At 42.9% G+C, this 23,084-nt stretch overlaps 1 protein-coding gene across 3 annotated transcripts in view; it reads right to left on the bottom strand.

Moving 5' to 3' along the window:
- Positions 1 to 16,262, bottom strand: part of LOC108152403 (basic-leucine zipper transcription factor A) — a 46,652-nt gene extending 30,390 nt beyond the window's left edge. For 2 of the 3 annotated variants that reach the window (XM_017281705.2, XM_033386522.1), the window contains exon 1: positions 15,687 to 16,262. The gene's annotated coding sequence lies outside the window, so the exon portion shown is untranslated. Of the gene's footprint in view, positions 1 to 13,902; positions 13,922 to 15,686 lie in introns of those variants that run through there. The other variant, XM_033386521.1, reaches the window with a different exon arrangement.
- Between the last annotated feature and the right edge of the window lie 6,822 nt (positions 16,263 to 23,084).

The following is a 23,084-nucleotide window of genomic DNA, read 5'->3' as shown; positions in this document are numbered from 1 at the left end:
CATGAAAATAAATTCGATGGCCCGAACTCTCTCTTCCACAGTGAAATAAAGTTTCATCTTAGCCCGCGAATGAGCAAGACAAAGTTTTTCTTCTGTGCTTCCTTCTCCCGCCCTAGCCTTAGCGGGTGTGTCTCTGCCTGTCCGTCTCTGTCTCATTCTCGCTCTGTGTCTTTGTGTGCCAGTGTGCGGTTTTGTCTGTATTTGCAGAATTGTTAGTTTCACGCTTTGTTTGTTGAGATTAGCTGGCAGGGCGCGGGCGGCCCCACAAGCCTCATGCCCGCCTGCTGACAGAACTCTCTCTCTGCCCCACTCCCGGAACATGGAGCATGGAGCATGCCCGAAACGCACGAAATAAAATTGTGCAGCTTACTTTACTTTATTTGCCCCAACTTATGCCACGCCACAGCGCTACACTTGTTTTATGGATGCCCTACAGTGGCGGGTTTCCTGGCGGGAGTATAATAAGATCGTCATCGGCTTGGTCATCGTTTTGTCTCCTTCTTTCACTCTCCCACGCGCTCTCCCCTTCTCTTTCTTTCTCATGTTAGACTGGAGGGGATTTTTCTGATTACCTTCTTTTGGGTGCATCGCCATGAAATGCAGAAATTCCTCACTTCACTAAAACTTTCAGTTTATGATGTGAACGTGATTTATCTCAAATCTTTATCACAACTTTTCTACACCTGCTTTTATATATATTAATAGTTTACCTGATGCTGCTTTAACCCATGGACTCTACCACTCCATCTTTCTCATTGAAATCTATCCTCTCGAATCTCCCTCTCCAGAGACAGAGATAGAGAGCGAGAGAGAGAGAGAGTATCTAAACTTCGTCTAAATCAATTCCCCAGCACACATTTCACTTGGTTTATTTGCTCCGCTTGTTTGTTGCCTTTTGGAAGAGCAAAGTTTGCACGTGAAAATTGCGTTCACATGTCTTCCCCAATTGTGTTTGTGTGCGTATACGTGTATCCGTGGGTTTGTGTGTGTGTGTGAGGCTATGTCCATGCCTGATCTCTGTGCGAGAGTGAGTGTGTGTATCTGTGTGTGTGGCTGAATTGGTGGCGCTAAAATTCGCTGGCGTGTGGAAAATTGATGCTGTTGCTGAAGTTTTTGGCTTTTTGAACTGACAGCTGCGATTTTTATGCGTCGCAGCAGCAGTAGCAGCAGCCGCCTCTGGAAGCAGGAAACGGAAAACGGGAAACTAGGAAAAATAATTGTAATTGTGAATTGTATGACCCCCCGCCCCACCAAACAGGGGGAACACCCAAATCTCATCCCCTCTATGATGGCTCCACGCCACTCCAGTCCACCCCAGTCGCCTCTAATCAGAATAGTAGTGGGGCATGGTGTGAAGTGTCTAATATTATTTCGGTTTGCCGCCTCCGTCTCCATCTGAGCGATGGGCTTCCATCTGCAACTGCTTGCGGTTATTCCGCATTCTACCCCCCACCCTTTGGATCTGGGGCTTATTTATGGTTGAGTTTGTCTGGAATTGCTTTCCCTCTTGGCTAATGAGAATTTATGGCTAATTGATGCTGTTATGCGAGTGGCGCGGCCCAGCCCAGACTGAAAAGGAAAGCAAATTAGGGAGCATTCTCGCTCACACACTGCACAATTGATTTCGGGGAGAGTAGAGACCGCTGGCTAGAATACCCCTGCAACCCTGCAACATAAATTAAGCGCCTTTCAATGCAGCAAAAAGTGCCGCAGCATTTTCGTATGCGATTGTGTGCATTTAATTAACTAGAATTTTAATTCATAATTCATAAATGGCCAGAAGCTGACGTCACGCACTCGTACTCGCAGTCGTACTCGTTTCGTATTTAGCCAACAGCTGGTCATGGTTAATTCACATGTTCCGCTCCCCCTGCCCTGCTCTGCCCTGTCCTGCCCGGTCCCGCCCTGTCTTTCCCGCCTATCGATTGCCCCTTCCAGGCGAATGGGCCCTGCAATGGGGCAATGTTCTCACAGGACACACGTGTGCTATGCAAATTGCACAAAAGTATGGGTATAATGCAAATGGGGCACACGGCACCCAGGGAGCGCCAGAGCGAGCTCCTCCTCACTTAATTAGCCAGCGTGTTTATTTATTATTCACCGGCAATGCCTCACTGGCTCAGTGCCTCACTGGCGTGGCATGCCTTGTTCTCCCTTGCCTGCCCCACTGCCTCACTGCCTGCCTGCCTGTTCCGGCCTAATGAATCACAGTTTTTGTAGTGGAAATTTTAATTTTTCATTAGCATGCAAAGCAACAAAGCGACACGAAAATATATGACCTTGTACAGAGTAGTTTTTGTACCTAGAAATTTTCGAATCGAAAGGTGTGCTGTACGCTTGCAACAGTCAGCGGGAAATGTTACCGAAACCAAAGGGAAACACATATATAGAAGCCACAACTTTAAAGATCATACCAAGCAGATACATACTCCAGAATTAGTCTCGATGGCATAAGTATTTTATTAATTCCCTCTCTGTTCATATATTTTTAAGTGGCTTACTTGGACAGTTCCCGAGTGATAGGTATCTTCTAGTCGGTATGTGTAGATTTCTTAGCTGTTTTTGCTGTCATTTCTCCACATGCCCGGAACATTTGTCACAGGTGCTGAGGGCCCTGAGTGATTGAGCGAGCTCACAGGGTAAAAGGAGCACAAGAAAAATGTGAAAAGCATGCTGAAAGGATTAATGCACACATCATTTAACCAAAGGAAAAGCCTCTCAGATAGGTGAAAGTCCATCTCCATCTCCTGCCTCATTCCACATGCCTCGTGCCTGCACGGCCCATTGAGAGCTCGAGTCCCAAAATGACAGTTGCCCCAGCCCCCGGCTCCATTCACAGCCCCTTCATCCTGATGGTCCCTGTCCCATCAAGTGCTAGACCAAGTCCATGATTATGAGCCTGAAGTTGGTTTTGCCCTTTTTTGGGGATTTTGTGGTTGACCATAGTAGTTCTTTTTTTGCGGTCGACTTGGGGCTTGTTTTCTCCGAGTGTAAACTGTTCGAGTTGGCTGGGCTTTAGTTATTTTTCTGCACAATTTAATCTTTGTTTTAGTTATTTACATTCCGGTGTGGCAGAGGTATTTGTGGCCAACCGCCTAGAAAGGTTGGATAGTGCTTAAGGATGGATTGAGAAATGGTTTACTGTTTTTGGGTAGCCAAAATAATGATTACAAAATCAATGAAGCTATAATCGATAGGGAGAATTATCTTAGCTGATGAGCACTGGGTTTTCCACTAAATAATCGTGAAGCCAGAATGAAAATATCACTCAATATTTGCTTAATAATTAAAACATTAAATAAAATAAGTGGATTACAGCATATCCTTCTGGGCTGTAGCCAATCTTTACATATTATACTTGTTAAGCATTCCATATAATTCCATTATGATTTTCATTATGTTCACATCACTCATATTCCTCGCAGCGCCATTTGCTTCCCATCCCTCCCACATTCTGTGGCAGCCTGCAATTAATCTGTTCAATATGTACTGCATAAAAATGGATCGACAACAGTTAAAACAAAACCAGAATCAAACCGAGGCGATACCCAAACCAAACCAGAAACCGCAGCCATTTCATTGAGTGACCAGATAGCCGACCGGTCGCAGGGTCACGTTTGCTCTGGTCTCCGGGCGCCGGGCTCCCGGCACTCGACTGCGTATGGAACACGCTCCGTGCTCCGTGCTCCGTGCTTTCCGCGGTGTGGACGCCATTTGCGGCTCATAATTCAGAGCCGGGGCCTGATTCAGTAAATTGCATTACCAAAATAATAAATCAATAACAATTTGATGGAGCTAAATGGGATTACTGCCAGCCGTCGAGGCTCGGGATTGGGTCTTGTGTCTGCGCCTGTGTCTGTGTCTGCTCTCCTTTATGACATAATTTAATTCATTTCTTTAAAATCATTTCCAGCGAAACGAAATGAAATACAAAACGCAAGCAGATAAATAAATAAACGTATATTCTGTTCAAAATTGATTTTATTTACCAGCTGCCTGCATGTGAAATTCAACTGATTTTTATCTTCAATGCCAATAAAGAAAGTCAACAGATTCGAGAGCGTTTTACCCACGGATGCAAATAATGCCAAAGGAAATTAAGTGGCGGGATGGGCCAGTGACGGCAAATAAGGCAGCAGCAATTGCCACATCAGGAGGGGCACACTTTCCGGCCCTCATCCACACACTTGTGTGGGGATATTCCCAAAGTCGATTTCTCGCACATTTCAGCGGTAAAAGACTGGACGACCATATTTATGGAAAGATATCATTTTATCTTTTGCCACCTCTTTGGCTTGTATTCTCCCACAGTCCATACAGAAGTTCCTTAAAAAAAGAAAATACTTTCAGTTCCAATTTCTTACCAAAACTTTTCCCTCAAGAAGAATATTCATTTCCAATTGGTTTTGAAAAGTTTACGTTCAAAGAGATTGCCAGAACACCTTTCCGGAACTTTCGAACAATTTGCCGGAGCAAAAAAAAAGCCAATGAAATTGGAGGACAGCGAAACTGGTGCTGGCTGCCACTATTTCGGGTTTTGTTAATTTTATTTGCATGTATTTATGCCTTACATTTATTTATTTCTTCAGATGCTTCCCCCGCTCTTTCTGTGCTTGCCTGTGCTTTCCCTGTGGTTGGTTGCTGTACAATTTTAACATCGTTGAATGACAGCAGTGCCATGCAGCACGTGATTGAAGCCAGATAAGCCAAACACACGTACAGTAACACATTTTTATATACGAATACGAGGAGGAGTACGAGTACGAGTATATTCGATTGACAGACCCGCGCTTAGGCTACTGAATCAAGAAGCGATTCAACGGAATCCTCAGACACGGAGACAGGCATACGTATGCATCCATACTCGTGTACATTTACATGGGCATAAATTTCAAATAAATTTCGCTGTACCCTCGTATACATGGCCTTGGGTTTGGATCTGTGTTTGAGTGTGTGCTTGCTCCTTTGAAAAATAGGCAATGTGCGGAAATTTTGATTTTTCGCCCGAGTTGGCAGGGCGACGAGCGGGTTTAGTTTTGTGTCTGACTTACAGCGAAATCAAATTAACTTGTGCATACTTTTAGGCGCATAAAAGGAAGGAAAAGGAAAGCAGGCACCAGAGACCGAGTGAGACCAGGAGTCAAAATGCTGCGACGTGACTTTGCCAGCTTCTGCTGCCCTTCCCTTTCCCTACACTCGCCCCCAATGCAAATGGCGAACGGAAGTCGTGTGCTGTCTGTGTTCAGTCTGTGTGTGTCCATGTGTGTGTGCCTCTCTTTCTATACACGTGTGTGTGTGTGTGTGTAAATTTATTCACTGATGTTCTTTACAAAAGGCAATTTTAAACATTCTGTCATTTTTAGAACGTTGCCACATTCGGGGCCCGAGGTAATTACAAAATGAAGTGCACGTGAGACACAAAACGAAAGCCAAATAAAAAGTGAGCCATAAAACGAGTATAAAAAGAAGACGAAGAAGGAGATGGCAGATGGCAGAAGGGAGCCAGCTAGTGGGAGGATTGAGAGCAACGAAAGCAGACGTCAAAATGAATTTTTGTTTTACTTTATTTTCCAGCCATCAGCCGTAGGACTTCGAATATGTTTTGAATTGCTTGATATCTTTTAATGGCCGCAACGGTAGATGAGTTGCCTGATGAGCTGTGGTTTATATAAGTACACACATACACGTATGAAAGGGAAATGTAGAAGGGCTATGGACGGAGTTGTGTCAAAGGAAGAGGAGATCTCTGTCATGTTATATGACATGTGCTCTAAAAGGTGTCCTGTTTCTGCTAATTTATACAATAACCAGAAAATAAACACAAAAGATCAAAGGAAAGTTATTTTTAAGAGAACTCTTTAGATACATGTTAAAGGGAATCAGTTTTTAAGCTCTTTTTGTTGTGTGTTACGTAAGGCTGGGATTTCTGCTGCTACTCCAGCTGTTACTCCTCTCTCGCCATGTTAAACACAATCAAAACATTACTAAATTTAGTATATAATTATTCCAAAACTGTTTTTAATGATTGGGGCCCGCACTACAGTTGTGGGCATTCGAAATGAGGACTGAAAGAGGCAGACATTAAGAATATAACACGCAACTATTAACACCTAAATGCCTGCCACATGGAGGCATAAATCAAAAAATAGCTTCATAAAATATTTATGCCCCTTAACACATACACACATGGGATGGGAAAGGCGCAGCGGCAGCGGCAGGCCCCGAACAAAAAGAGCACCCATTCGTAGTGTTAAATAAAAATGGGCGCCCATTTGTAGGCAACGGAAGCGGAAATGCTTAACAATTGAGAACACAACAGGAAATGGCAGCGAGAAAGAGAGAGATAGAGAGACACAGAGAGAGAGAGAGAAAGAGGGAAAACTCTGCAACTGGTTGTCCATTCAGGGATGCAGAAAAATGTCGGAAAACTGAAATAAACTGCCAGCACTGACAGCCGCCGATAAAGGAAGGGCAAGGCAGGGCAAGCCAAGGCAAGGGGTTACATCCTCTGAAAATGTTCGCAAACAAATTAAAAATTAGCCATAAAAAAATAATCATACGGCGACTGGTGCCAAAGCAAACAAGCGACATTAAATTGATAAAAGCCGGGGCCAAAAGGGGAAAGGCCGTCGATAAAGCATGAAGAATGGAGCAGCATGTGAGCGGGCCCACGACGACGATAAAGACGGCCTCAAGAGCCGAGTCGAACACTTGAGTGCCAGTCGAGGCAGACAACGGCAAATGCTCAACATTTTTTGTACGTATTAAAAGCAACTTCCAAGTCATTAACCCGTTTATGACGCTTAACTTGGCCGCTTCTTTGGGCCAGGCCAGGCACCGCCACTTGGCCACAATAAAGCGGCAATAAAAGGCCTTGCACGCAAAAGACAACCACACGTAAAGAGCCACACACATACACACATGTATGTGTGTGTGTATTTGCGGGTCTTGGCCAACTTTAAGCGCTTAACGGCTCATTTATTGCAGAACGTAGCCCCAAATAAAGGGGGGATCCCGAGCCAGAACCAGAGCCAGATCCCGAATGGCATAAAATGTTATTAAAAACGCGGCTCAGGCTTAGCCACAGAATGGCCGGGGCACGCGCCCATTATGTGCTTAATCTTTGACCGGACAGGCCTCCACATACACACACACAAACATAAAAATACAATCACTAGCACAAACAGAAAAACGCACACAATGGCACTAGAAGCCCACGACAAGAGATGGTGAAAGGGGCACTGGAACGAAGGGAAATGAAACGGAAGGGCATGACGAACGGAAACGGTTGCATCAATGTCGTTTGGCCATTTTACGCCAGATCGTTTCGCATAAAATAGGAACCGTCTGACTGCATATAAATATGTGAAAAGAGAGATAGAGAGCAGAGCAGCGAAAGGGCGATAATGAGAAAGAGACAGGGAGTGAGATTCATTTTCTTTAATGGACAGAATACGCTCGGAGTATGGCAGTGCATACATCATAGGCTGTGTGTAAATTAACAGGAAAGCAAGATTGAAGTCTGGCTTACCCGGACACATCTCATACCCTTAAAAAGTTTTCTATAAAAAACGAGGTAGAGATGAACTGATTTAGCAGATTTGTCAGTCATTTTTCATCTAAATTTTCTAGAAAGTGAAAATATAAAGTGAAAGATAGATGGACAGAGAGAAATACAGAGCGCCAGTAGTGATTATATTTCCTGTGTGGCTTTGATCCATTAATTTTGACAATGACAGTAAATGATGCCTTCTGATCACAAAGCCATAATCATCTTTATATCGCCAGTATCAAGCCAAGCAGTACATGGTACTCTATCAATTGCAGTACATCCTCTGGCAGCAGGGTATACAAAGGAATTTACGGTTGATGTGGCTTGTCTGTTTATGGCAACGGCAGCCGCCAGTACAGTAGGATGTTGGCAACTCTGGGCTGTGAGACTGTGGGGTTGTGGCTGGCCCCGCTGCTGGCTGCTGGCTGCTGTCTGCTGTCTGCTGTCTGCTGGCTGTTTGGGGAAACGGTGCCTGCCCTGCCACGCGCCTACTCACCAAAAGCGGCTTTGGTTTTGTTATCCACACTTGCACACACACTCCCACACACACTCGCTCTTGGAGTGGGGCAGAGGCACACGCACATTATGCTAATATTAGCCCCGGATAGTGGTAGTGCTAGTGGGTTAAGGACATTTTTATGCACGCGTATACTCACGCACATCGACACCGACATCGACAGTCGAGAGTCGGCCATCTGTGCCCGTGTTCGTGTTCGTTTGCCAGTGTTTGTGCATGTTAAATGGGCGTAATGCCACTATTATTGGACACATTACAAACAAAATGAGAATGGCCCCCGGCTGGTGTCCCCTGACGATTTTCCCAGCGTAAGCATTGTCTGGCCTTAAAGCTCTCTTGTCCAAAGAGAGAATATATTGCAGTTGGCATTAAACTTGCACCAGAGTGCAGTTCCGAGCACCCCCATAATTGAGTGAATCGATTTTCCTTGGCCAGGCCACCAGAGAGTGGCCCAAGGCGAACGAACAGGTGTGTCTTCGAGCAGTCTCGCATAGCAATTGATGGGGAATTTCCATTTACTGTATTATCCCCATAATGGGGGGCGGCGGCTGTTCTGTGCTCCCATCTTAAGGCACTCAAAATCTCTTTCCCTTTCGATTCACCTATTGCCAAATGAGCAGCCGCAAGACCCATTTGGATCTGTTCAAGCATCGTTACCTGTTCGCTATTATAACCGATATCGGGCATCGATTTTTATGCCCAAGTAATTTCCACAAAATGTTCCCGAAATCAACAGAGCAAGGCCAAAGCCATTGACATTTTTTCAACCACATCCCCATCATCATCATCATTTGGGAAAAAAGTGAAAACATTGCTACAAAAAAAACTCGGGGGGAACTAGTGCTAGAAAATAGTTACCAAAAGAGAGCTTCGCTTCCATTTTCAGTACAAGCAAGGCTGCGGCGGCAACGGCAATGGCAATGGCAATGGCGATGGCAGCTGAGGTGTTTTATCGATTTGCACTAACCACAAATACTATGTATAAGAATAACGTATAAGGATAGAACCTTTCCGCTTGACAGCCATGTAGAAATGAATGTGCCCATTGGAACCAGTAGCGGAAGGAGAAGCCCCACTTTGTGTCACATTATGGAGACATCAAGCACACAGACGGGACTCGTATATACGAAATAGCAACAGCGATTAAAGTGAAAAAATACTGCCCTTAGGGGGCACTGGGTGTGGCAAGGATAAGGCACACAAATTTCAACTTAAATCCGAAAATATCACGGTATCAGTAACTACAAAACAAGAGAGAGAGAGAGAGAGAGGGAGTTAGAGAGAGGGAAACATAGAGAAAGAGAAGGAAAATTATAATATAAGTATAAATCATAATTTTAAGGCAGGAGTCTCTAGAGATGAGCTTTCAGCGGGATGTGGGTTCGTGGCTGTCTGCCACGTCTTGGGCTGCCCTTGGGCACCCCTTGGGCTCCCTTTTTTCCGGCAGGTATAATCCCTCAAAGCGAAAACACAACTCAAGCATTTTGGACGCCTCTTTCAAACTTCACTTGGCTTTATATGTATGGCATGCGCTGTATGTTGTATGATGTATTTTTTAAGCTGATGTATGTGTGTGTGTGTGTGTAAGACGAGCCAACAATTTATGCGCTTCGTCGCTTTTCGTCTACTCCAAAATGATTTGCCTTTAGCGAGGACCCCAGACCCCCGGACCCATCCATCCACTTCGCCTCAAGTTCAATTTATTTTGCGCATAAAAAATATAAGCATTTTTGCCGGGTTCTATTCGGGGCCTCGTTTTCTGCCCATGTCCATGGGTTGAGTGGGTATGGTGGTATGTGTCTGCAAATTTAAGAAATTTGCCTATTCAACTAAAGCCAAAGATAGAGATGAGCGCAGACAGATGAGATTTGCCCTTTATTAAGCTTATTCCCGGAATGTGCTTGACTTGGTCTAAATATAGCCTCAAATGTAAATAATTATAAGCTTACAAGTTTTAGGGGAAATATGCTATATATAGATATATACTATAATGTCCAGCTGATGCTACAGTAAGCTGTGGGCAAAGCCGAATCTTATATAACGATTTCCAGATCGTTCTTTCCATAGTCAAGCCTTCCATGATCTCGAAATATTCACCCAAACAAGAACTCATCTCTAACTCACTTGTCCCCCGACATTTTGCCACACGATTGCATGCAACATGAGAAATTGCTTATAAATCATGAGCAGCGCCACCGCCTACCCCGGACTCCCATGCGAATGCATGTTTACTGATTTACCGCTTCGGTTTTTTTTTTTTTTGCCATCAAAATCTACATATTATACGAGTACAAACACACAAACACCCATACGAGTGCATAAACCCATAAACATTGTTGCTGCCACACATATATGGAGCTGAAGAAATGGTTTATTGAATAAAACGCTACCTGCTGGGAAAATGAGTGGAGAAAACTATTTTGGCCAAGAAAATTTGTCGACGCGTCGTCAACATTCGCTGACATGCCAAGTAATTTGCTGCTAAGCAACACCGATGTACAAAAGGCAGGGCTACCCAGTCGAACCACCCACTGAAACACACAACTAGCTAGCTACTCCACCCACTTAGACACCCAAACAGCTACTCCACCCACTCCAACCCCCTTCAGAGCAAAGGTTTGTTTCGGCCCTTTGATAATTCACAAAGCGCACAGGGAGAACAGAGTGCTCCGGGCTGGCGGTTGTATTTGCTTGAAGTTGACTATTTTTCGGCACTGAAAAGGTTCTATAGGTGCTCTTAAATACTCGTATGTACATTAATACGTACAGCCCTGATGAGAATTCGCTTACAATTGAAATATAAATCATAGACGAGGATAACATTGAAACCTAAACTTGAACTCTTCCAATAATCGAATCGATCATATTCATGCCTTCTAGTTCAATTAAATTCTGAATAGCTGTCATGGAATTATCGGTACTAGAGAGATTCTAGTAGGATAAACTCTGCAATAAAGTTGGGCGATATTTGCAAGAGTATTTGTCCAATCCTGCTAAATGATTCCCTAGAAATCACGAATAAAAAGACTTTCGCTGAGTATGTAAGGGTATTATCAGTTTCTATCCACCAAATCTCTTGGGTTCCTTCTTTTTTTTATAAGCTTCAACTTTTCTGTGAACACATGTCAGGGCATTTAAGATTTATATTTTTTCTCTATTTTTCAGCTGGACCGTGTCCATAGGCAAAATTGTTGAGCTGCCTGCCGCCTGCTGACTGCCGCCACCCTGCCCCTCGGTTCGGCATTTTGCATGCATTTTTGATGGGCCGGCCTGGACGATAGGGTTCGGCTACAAAAGCGGCAGAGCCGTGTGCAGGCAATGCTTTTTTAACGCGCTTTCATGGTTAGCTGCATTCAAGTGGGGCTCTCGTTCCGTTCGCCTTTATTTCCCACTTTTTTCTGTAGTTTTTTAGCTTTTTAATTGTCAGGCAGTCGGCGGTGGGTCCACCACTCGGGGAATTGGTGGCAATTGAAAGGGATTTCTCTGTGTCCTCAAATGGGAATTTAAGAATTTTCAAGGAATTAGCTAACCAAACTCGTGCTCCGACCCGAACAGGAGAGGATAGAATGGAACGCCTAATACGCCTATAGAGATTTATCTGGGGGGGGGCGGGCTGTACTTGTTGAAGGTTATGGAAAACCAACAAAAATTGAAACTGAAATCGGCTTGAAGCTGTTATCGATTTTGAGTGGAGTTAGAGGGCCTTCAAAATTGGATTCATATGTGGGTCAAAATATTGGTTCAGATAAGAGGGCCTTCTAGGCCAGTCAATTCTGGTGGAGTTTAACTTTAAAAGGAAAGTTCAAACGCAAAAATGGGGAAACTTTCGTTAACAACCAAGCTCATTTTGTTGTATGAGAAATAAAAATATCGTAGAAATATTATTCCCCTAAAATTTACACCAAAGCCAATTATCCACCCACTAGACTTTATATGAATCACAGTCCAATCACAACTTTGCGGCAACAAATCCGGAAAATGCAACATTTCAACGCACATTCCTGCACATATCCGGGCGGGCGGGCCTTCTAAACAGGCACGCCGAAAAAAGTCTTTAAAACAAACAATGGAAAATGGAAAATGGAAAAACTAGGAAAAAAGCGAAAACGAAAACGAAAAAAGAGGCAGACAAACAGCGACCTTACCATTGTTACCTTGGCCGCTCGGCATGGTGCATGGGGCATGGCACAGCGGGGCAAAGCACAAAGCAGCGAGCAGCGAGCACCGAGCATAGAGCACAACGTGAGGCGTACAACACTGCGTATGAATGATGCGGGCACTTTTAAATTATGCAAGAGTATTTTCCGCTCAGTGGCAGCTGGGCACACACACACACATGCAGTTACATACACAGACGGGGACTCATGTGAGCAAGCAAATTTTCCACACAATAAAATTGTTCACACTTTTTATGCAGAGGCGGAGAGATGAAGAGTAGAGAGGAGATGATGATATTGAGAGGAACAAAGAACTTCACGTCTTTGTCTGTGCCATGTAAAATAAATTAGAAAACTGGCAAATTCTAAATTCAAACCTTTTATTAAAGCCCGGCTAGAGCCAGGGCCTTGATAAATTATGAAAATGCAGCTAACGAGGCGTGTGGAACCTTGACATTTGCCCGAGTCCAAATCCAACACTCGGCTGCCTCCACATAGCCAGTTCCTTAGTTGTCCCTGGAGTGCATATTAAAAATGTGTACAATTTGATGGGTTAAGTGTCACTCGGAAGAAGAGCTGAAAGGGTACACTCGTGCCCGAAAGGATAACTTAAAGTTGTCTTTAACTTTCCTTTCAGATTTTCCCCTCAAAGTCGCTGCAAAGTATGCGACAATAAATGACAAAGCTAATGCGCTTTCCACGTTCTGGCAAACGCACCACGGAAATGTCTTGGAGGCAGCATTAGAATGCCTGGATGTTGCTGCCGCTGCCTCTGCCTCTGCCACAGCTATTGCGATGCCACTCAAGGCATTTGCCTGCTGCCAGCGGCATCTCGTGCCATAAATGTCTTGCACATTGTTGCAGGTGCAGAGGCAGTGGCAAAGGCAGCGATGGGGACATGGCTTGGCATACCCTCAGGCGCGCTGCAGCTTGAGCTTGACATTTGCCTGACAATCAGGCGACACATTTTCCTACTCTGCCACCCTCCACTGCCAGTCGCTCTCCTCCTCAGTGCATTTTTCTGCTGCTTTGATTTTGAATAGCTCACTTAGTTAATAAACGTTGCAGCTCTGCTACGTTTCCTCACTGTGTTTGCCCTGTCCTGTCCTGTCCCGCCTGTCAGGAGTGTGTCTCTCAGACTGTTTTAATGTTGGGTAAATTCAAGTTTGCATTTCCACGGCTTCTTTCCAGCTCATCCTCGGGTGCTGTTATATGTATGCCTGTCGCCTAGATTAGATCATTACACATGGCACATAATAATTCACTGAAAGCGGAGGAGTAGACCATCAAAAGTAAGTGCAAAGCCGTGGAATTAAAATGGAATCGAGGGGAGTATTCGAAGCGTTGTTTACCTTTCATTTGAAAAAATAGGTATACATACGTATTTGCAAATGAGTTACATCATAGAATTTATAATATTTCTGCGACTAACACCTTAGTTTTCCATCGTTAAATCCTTCTAAATTGTTCATATATAATTTGGTTTTCAAATGAAGAACTCTCAGGCCTATAGCTCGCTTCTTTCGTATGCCTCCAAGCTATTCCTCAGATCTTTCAGCACCCACTTGGCCCACACAAATCCACCTTGGCTAAGCAAGACCAGAGGCAACAACAATCAGTCCCCCAGGACTGCCAGAAAGATGTTGGCAGGTAAATTTATTTATTGAGTCACTTACTTGGGCAAAGAATCTCTCACCCCGAGGTATGTGTGCGTTTGAAATTTATGCGTATTTTGCGTCCTGACTTTCACTTGGCACTCTCCATCTTTCTGGCAATTGAATTAAATTTCAATTAATGAAATATGTGGCTTTAAGTCAGATTTTATATAGTAGGTGTTTTTGCTTTTCAATGTTTTGCTAACCGAAGGGACCTCGCAGTCAGAGTCCTTTCTTTTCTTTTTATTTGTTATAGCAATCGAAGGGAACTGTCGGTATTGTCTTTATTATTGCTGCTGCCTTTTAGAGGATGGAAAGGACGGAGGGAGGGGGGGAACGAGGGCATATACCAATTTGGTTGGTCATAAATTTTAGAGAGACGGCACAAATGAAAAGCACAGCGCGTTAAGGAAAATATTTAAATTTTCTCGCGCGCGCTCTTTTTCTGCAGCCCTTTTTTTCTTGTTTGGGTCTGAAGGGAGTCCTGTGGAAAAAATCTGCTTAAATGTACTTCCGTCATAAAATAACGGTAATGCAGAGAGAGCAATGCTCCTCTGTGTGTTTGTTGGTGTGTGCCTCACGTAGCAAGAAAAACCTTTTTATAAATGTTGGTTCGCAGCTTCCGCAAAATAATAAAACAAAGCGCCAACACACAGAGCGAGAGAGAGGCAGCTGCCAGGACATCGCCCGGACCCGAGCAAAAGGCAGCCCGGCAAGAATGCTTTTAAATTTTGACACACACCCACAGCCACACACACACGCACCACTTGGTGGGGCAAGAGGAAAAAAAATAAAAAACCAAAAAATTAATAAATATGTGCAACGGAGCTCCGCCTTCGAGGCACACAGAGAGACGCCACCGACCGACCCATGAAGGCATTTCCCCCTTTGCTCACTTTGTTTATTTTAATTTTTTCTGTAGTCCTTTTTTACATTTTGCTTGTGGATTTTGATGGCCTCAAAAACTCTGTGCGGCGACATTTGTTTGAAGTTTATTTTGCATATGTTTTATTTCAGTTTCATTTTTATTTTTATTTAGTTGCTGCAGTGGCAATGCAGAAATGGTGGGGAACGGGACACTGAGATCACGATTGAGTAGACAAAATTCTACTCAACTGGAAACGTTAAGCAAATAGAATACAAATATCGGAGTTTTTTATAAATTCAGGAAGATTTTTATAAAATGATCGAATTATATTTGAAATTGGCTTAAAAAAGCACTTGCAGGATTTACCCAAGACTAGAATCTAATAGACATTTAAAATAGTTTTGAAGATATACTACGTATTTCCCTGGTTTAAGGTAGTTAGTTTTGTAATCTGTAACGATAACCCTATCCTCATTTGAATGATTTATTTCTTTATTAAAAACATTATCATAAAAGCCAATTAAATCAGTCAATCTGTCTGCCAACTCAATGTTTTTCCTACCATTAACAGTCAGTATACAACTTTTAGAGCCCCACACATCTCAAACTGCTGTTCAATCGATGCACACATCTGATTCATTGATTCATGCTTTACAAAACTCATTCATACCAAAAACCAATTAAAATTAGCCACTGAAAAATAACAAAATTATCGGCAACAAACTCGCTCAACCGCAAACAAAAGATACTTAACAAATACATTTAATTCGATTGCTTCGGCAATTTACTGGCAGATAAAAATTATTATGAAAACTGGCCATTAAAAAGTTGTAATCATTGAAATAAAAGCAAATGGAAACTTTATTTCGATAAGAGCTTAATTGATACATGAGTGTTAAAGTATAGCCAACGTATTAATTCGAATTCAATCTCTTACCTTGGATTAGCTTTAGATTGGTTTAAGTTTAAGCTTGGATCTAATCTTCTTTGAGATGTCGTCGCGTGTTGCGCGTTTCACTGAATCTCTTGGGAGGTCTCAGGACTGGGCCCTTGGACACTTAACTTCCTGCCTCTGGCACTGCCTCTGCGTCTGTTCTGGTATTTGTTTTTATATACCTATGTATAAGTATCTTTTTGTTGTTGTTTTTTTTTGTTATTTTCCTTGTAGATCCATCCACAACACACGTCAATTAACCTACTTTCGAGTAAGCAGGGGGCACAAAGCTAAAAAAAAACATAATAATGGCAGCCATAGCCAGCTCCTAACGAATGGCCCAAGTTAATTTTCTTAGAATTTGTTTCGGTGTTTTTTTCGTCTTTCTTTTCTGGCCTCTGCCTTTCGATTACCCGTAAGTATTTCCGGAAACATACACGCACGCGGAGCACTTTAGCCGGCTTTTTAGACTTCTTGCGCCAAAAATCCAATCAGACGTAGCAGCGGGCCAACAGGCAGACTCTAGGGACCAACAAAAATATCACCCATACGCCGCTTGTGCCAACCTAAGCGCACGAGTGGCAAACACGAACTGAAACTGCGGCCAGAACCAAATGCAACCAAATCGGAGTCCCCTGTGTGTGTGGCCACAGCGCATGCGTCACTTTTAGTCAATGAATAGTGCGGCTTCGTGCCGCACAGCATTTGCCGCCAAGTCGAATCCGAAAGATGGCCTCGTCCTTTTGGCAGCTGATGGCAGAGTTCGGAGTCGTCTGTTTTGCTTCTGAGTAAGTTGGCAAATGTTATTATGATTTTAATCAGATCCTTAGGATTTTCAAAAATCTAAACATATATATATTTATTATAAGCATACATTTGGTATACATACCCAGCTATATACCGTTTATAATCAAACCAGAACAAAAGCTTTAAGCTGGCCTTTCTTTGTGCTTTTCGCTACATATTGTATATGAGTCGAAAACACCATGATCGGATTACCATATCGTATATGTAGTTATCGCAAAATGTTTTAGAGGAAACAAGGTGCAAAGGTCAAAGCATAAGTTGACCAAAATTGTACATATACGTACATATGTATATCCAATATAGCTCTGATAGGAACGATTAATCTACAAGGGCCTTCCCCCCTATTGTTTTCGGATATTGTTCCTGTGGTTTCTGTACTCCACTCCTCTTCTTGTTGCCGTTGCCGTTGCCGTCGCCGTCGCCGTTGTCAGCGGCAACATAATCATCGGCGCGTGTTGCTCACTTTGGAGGCAGACGACAGCCGAGGCACAGACACAGTCACAGACACACAGACCAAAACCAGAGCACAATTCGCGCAACGTCATGTCAACGAGACAGTCGAGACAAATGCCACAGATCCACCTGCCCCCCAATCCGGGCCACCCACTGCTTTCCGCTTGCACTCCCTCATCTCATCTCATCCCGTCCCATCCAGTCCCATCCCATCCCATCCCTTCGCCCATCCAGAGGCCCAACCATTGCCAATTGTCTTGGGGGCTTAACTTTCTTTCATTTCTGTGTTTCCCTTTTTTTGTGTGTTTAATTTCTTTTGCCAACAAGCGTTGGGGGTTCGGAGGCCAGGCAAAGGAAAAGGAAAAGGACTGTTGTTCCTACTCCTTGTTCTCCTTTCAATTGTCATTTGCTTGTTGCGTCGCCTCCACTCGATTGGTTCTCGTGTCCGGTGTGTCCCGCTGTGTGTCCCTCTGTGTGTCCCTCTGTGTGTCGTGTGACTGCGGGAGCTCCATGGCCAAAGCCTCTTGTAATCGCAAGTTAATTTGATATATTGATGTCGATTCTGGCTAACAAAATCTTACAAATCAAATTGATTTCTCTGTGGTTAGAATTTGCTGTTGGAGGGATATTTCATTTAAATTTTGGAACAGTTTGCCTATGATAATTGTGATGATGGTAAGAATACCCAGCTTTTCCGTTCATCTCTTAATCCATCTATCGTTGGCCCAACAACGAATTAAAAGAGAGAAATGGCCAAGAAACTGTGTGGAACAACCCCAATGAACTGTCTTGACCTTCCTGCAATGTTCTCAAGCCACGTAACTGTTCAGGTAAAGCCCTTGTAATCGCCTGTTAACTTGACATGACGATGCTTAACTGATTTATATGTCTCATGCCTAAGTCCCAGCCATGGATAGACATGATGGATGGATCAATCGATGGATGGATAAATAGATAGATAGACGACTGGATGGAATGGAGAATGTTTCTGAGCCAACAGTAAGATTAAAGAGAAGGCGAACATGAAATAGGAAGGGAGGCTCTCATTTGGTCTTGATTTTTTGTATTTTACAAATTAAATTGCTTAGTGGAGCATTTGAATTTAATTTATTCAGGGCGGGGCTTAGCCCCTCGACTGCAAACCGGAAGTGCTGCAGCCTGCCCAACATTTTCGGTCTATTTGCACGCCCTCAGACTGCAGACTGCACTCAATCTGCATCTGCAGCTACATCTTTACTTAGCCAAATTACTTGCTCCGCCCTTATGGCTAACAGAAAGGACCCTTCTATTATGGCTGAGCGAAAGAGGCCAGAGATAGAGCCAATGCTGTCAATACTGGGGAATAAATTGCGGTCTTTTGTGTACAACATTTTTGGTTTATCAAGCAAACAAGATAAATTATGCAAAAATACACACACAGAGAAAGAGAGAGGGCGAGAGACTGAGGGATTGCCACTTGTTGAGATTTCAGTCCATGTCTGAGTCAATACAATATAAACATATACATATATATATATGTATATATATATATGTGATATAGCACAATGGAATTACGCTTGATTATGCTCGTGTAATGCCAAGCAAAGACTCGTTATTTATTATGAAAATCTGCTGGCTCAGTATTTCATTTAAAAGTTTGGCGCTCACGGCTCTACAATGATGCTGCTTCTGCTTCTCGGCCAAAAAGATGGCAAATACAATTTGCAATTTCACAATTTTACAACGGAACAAATCTTAAATACAACTCCGGCAAAAGGCCGCAAAGTATGCCCTGGATTCAGGACACAGGACACAGGACAAATGCTTCTCCAGTCTAAGCCTCGGCCATGGCCATTTTAATCCCTTTTAAATTGATATTGTAATTGGTTTCTGTATGTAGTTACGAGCATGAATTTCAATATGTCGACCCGGCTCGGCTTTGCCCTTTAGTTCCCTCCGCCCCCCATTCCACCTCCTGCCCCTATCCAGTGTTTTCTGTTTGTCTTTCACGGCTGTATGTTATGCTCGTGCAAGTATATGAATTATGTGCTTTTCGTTGGTATCCTTGTGGCCGTAGATTATGTAAGGCAATTTGTATTTGTATTTGCTTTTGTGGTGACTAGTTCTGCAGGATATCTAATGAATGATCGAAGGGTATATCAGGCATAGAAATTTTAGATGTAGACCACATGAATATGGTATTTTTGTATACCAACTGTTGGCGGTTTAGGGTTTGTCCTTTTGGACAAAAGCTCTTATCATTTTTCATCTATAAACTTGCCTCAACAAATTGGTAAAGGCGTTCTAAAGGGTATAATTAAGTGACCTTCTCTCAACCTTATCCCTTCCAACGCAGAAGTTAGAAGCAACTTAAAAAAAACAACAAGATTTAATATTACTTTATGGTATTACAAAAGTTTAAAGCGCCCCTCCTTAATTTACATACAAACTTCCAACGGATGCTAGTCCCCCACTGAAACTATCAAAAAACTTAAGACATACGAACTGTAAAGAGCACTCCCAATGTTAAACGTAGTATCGCTAAATTTATGAGAGAAGTACCAGTCGTCGGCATTAATAAATATTTGAAGAGCCACTAAAGATGTCGCTTAAGTAATTACGAGAACGGTAACAATTTCAGCGCGACATCTTCACATTTTCACCTTCGAAAACTAAACAAAAGTGACTGACAAAAATCTTTTGATTGCACTTTGGGGACACATCTAAGGGTGTAAATTTTACAGCCTATCCCTCTCTCTCTCTGTCTCTCTTGGCCAAATACAAGTCGAAAGGGACTCTATCCCTCTAGTTTTTTTGGTGGGTCTTCGGGCCACGCACAGGTTGCCCATTACACGGCATTTGTCCTTATTTACCGTCTGGGGGGTATCCTCTACTTCCTCAACTTGGTTTATAAAGCACCTGCTTAACCCTTAATGCGGAACCCACAGTAGCAAAAAAAAAACTGAAAAGGGCAGAGACGAGTAGAGTAGACACAAGAGGCTACGGCAACGGCAACAGGAAGCTGTGGCAATAAAAGCAAATCCGTATTCAAGGTGCACGAGGCGGCTGAAATCTTTTGGGAACCAGAAGCAGGCCGGATCGGGGCCAAAAGCTGCAACGTCGACGGGTTCGAGGCACTGGGACAGTGGGACAGCCAGCAGCAGATTATGTATTTACAGTCAGATAACTCCCGTTATGGCAAAGTTTACCCCACGTCTTTTCCGAGCCCATTCAAGGCCTGCCCTCTCGCTCTCTATTGTTGTTGTAATAAGGCAACTGCCTAGATGATTGCCGGCAATTGTTGACCATGGCCCAAAGGCTCTTAGACCCACCCATGTGTGTGTCTGTGTCTGTGTGTATGTGTGTTGGACAAAACTTAATGCTGAGTCAGTCCTAGCGGGGCGGCCATTTTGTTTATCTGCATAATAAACTCACCTCAAATTATTGGAGCCCGCATTTTGGACACGTTCCTGTCGTCGCCAGGTGAAATGCCCCCCAAAGGGACATTGCCTGACTCCTGACATTGCCATTGTTCGGACGCCCAACGAAAAGGAGACACACGGGGGTGCTGAATGGGGGAATGGGGAATGGGGGATAGGAGGAAGCCAGCAAACTTCTCAAATTTCGTATTTAAGTGCTTTCGGTAATGTATTTCGTACAAATTTATCAAACTATCAAATGGCAAATGGGAATCAAGCTTGATAGAACTCCATTTGGAATTTTCTTGGATAAGGCAAAGTGTGAGGAATATTAATCAAAACAGGAGCAGGAAGTGCCGATTAGCCAGACTAAGTGGATTCAGAAGCAAAGATTAAAGATGCTCCGACGATCAGAAGCAGAAAATACCCATCTATTATGTGGCTGAGAAAAGCCCCAAGGTGTCGTCTCACCCTAGGGTGTGCTCCACTTGCACTCCATCTTTTCAACTCTTCAATTTAACGAGGTCTAGGCTGCATTATGCAATCTGCAATCACAGACAGACCCCCAAAAAGTAGGCTGCCATTTTGTGCACATTTTCAATGCCTCTCATGCGGCCACTGCCGGAATTTTTGCTTGCTTAAAAAATTAAACACGCCTCTTGTTACATAAGCCTGCACATGACATCTATGTCTGTCTGTCTGTCTGTCTGTCTCTCCTTCTGTGGAGCTGCCACGGTGCGGTTCTCAATTTTCTTTTTTTTGGAATCCCCGTTAGGCTGCAGTCAGAAATGTCACAGGCCGCGATGGTATGCCCCTACATCGCCACATAGCTGCTCTATTCAGCAGAGGGCAAAAATATTATTTAATGCCCTCTGACAGTTGAGTGAAGCAATATCGTTTACATGCATTACCTATACACTTCAGCATCTATATATGTACATATGGGAGGCATGGCACTCACACAGATTGCCATAATGGAGATGGCAATGGAGGCAAAATCTCTTGTTAACTTTAAATATGGAAAGCGAGAGAAGGGGACCAATTGCGAATAAATGCCGAAAAATCGTTGCCATTTTGTGTGAACATTTTCGATTGTCAGTTTTCATTTGGTTCGGCGCAGCTCTTTAATTATATTGAAATAGAGTACACACAGAGCTCCTCTTTGGAGCTGCTCCTCCTAATGACCCACCAATATACATTAATATATACATACACATATATTTTTTCTTTTAATAATAATTATTCTGGGATTTTTTTCCGTAATCTCTACCGCAATTTGAGAGTTTATTTTTACCATATATTTTCGCATTTTTTTTTGATTAACTGAAAAATGAGCTCTCGGCTTACAGTCTGTGAAGCTGTAAATTATTTTTATTTTTTTCAACGCCTTCGGTTTTAATTACGTTTTTTATTGAATATGTCCTTACAATTCAATCGCTTTATCAGACCCAAACAGTTATAACTCAGTGCAGCCCAAGAATGTCTGAAAAATGTTTAATGCAATTCGAAAAAAGATCAAACTAAAAAACCACCGAAAACCAATTAACACAAAGCATTTGACTAACACCAATTACCTAATACGTTTATGTATTAATTACAAACTATATAATAAAATAAAATGAAATAAAACGAATCAATAATACTCCCCTAAAGAAAAGAACGCAAAAACTAAATAAATTGCAATTTAAACAAATGCCAAAAACTGCAGGCAACAGGAAAAACACTCCAAAACACACATTTGCATGTATGAATGCCGTATATTTAAACAATTTGATCAATTAAAAGCAATTTCGCGGGAAAAAAACCACGGGAAAAACTTCATACAATATAAAAAACATTTTACTCACTCAAAATTCAATAAAAAACGTATAATAAAAAGAGTATTACAAAAAAAAAAGCCAGAAACCCCTCGACATATTTTTTTTGGGCCACACACTTTCTGGCACACAAATTGCCCACCAATGGATGGCAGAATGGGGGCCATCAGAGTCCGAGTCCGAGTGCGAGCGGTGGCCTGTGCTCGGCCCGTACCGATTGAATGAAATTTCACGCTGAAAATCACATTGTTTACCAGCGAAACAATTGCGCGACGATGGCGGCGAAAAAACACACTCTCAGCCTCACAAATCGAAAAGAGAATGCAAAAAAGTTCCAAGCCATAACAAGGAAGAAAAGTCAGCTGAGGGGTACCGAAGCACTAGATACCCTTAGGATTTGGTAGAAAAAAAAATGATACCTACCTATGTATGTATATGCCAGAATGCCATGGGTAGAGTGAGCCGATGATGATCTGACCAAAGAGACACTATAAAAAAACCCAAAATAATCTCCCACATAGATGGATATCTTCCTAAGGTGGATTTCACTGTATGTTTTTGATTATATTATATATTGTTTTGTTTTTTGGCAAGCTCCAGGCTAAATTATACAACCCTCGACAAGGGTATGCAGGGGGATAAAGGCAAAAGCAACAGGAAAATAACTGACATTTGTTGCTGCTGTTGTATTCTGCTTCTTTCGCTGTTGCATGTTGATTTTCGTTCGCGTTGCCACTGACGTTGTTGCTGTTTCTGTTGCTGTTGCTTTTGCATCAGTGTATGTATATTCCTGCTGCTGTTTCACTTTTTTGTTGCTTTGGCACGCATTTGGTAGAAGGGAACATTCGTTGTCGTTGATTGCAGACACGCATAAAGAGCTCAAAGCGGCAATGCAGTAAAATTGCTTCAAAAAAGGGGCGACTCTG

The sequence above is a fragment of the Drosophila miranda genome, chromosome XR (genome assembly GCF_003369915.1).
Source record: "Drosophila miranda strain MSH22 chromosome XR, D.miranda_PacBio2.1, whole genome shotgun sequence".
Lineage (NCBI taxonomy): Eukaryota > Metazoa > Arthropoda > Insecta > Diptera > Drosophilidae > Drosophila > Drosophila miranda.
The sequence above is the reverse complement of the archived record's forward strand: the minus strand, read 5'-3'. Positions and strand labels throughout refer to the sequence as shown.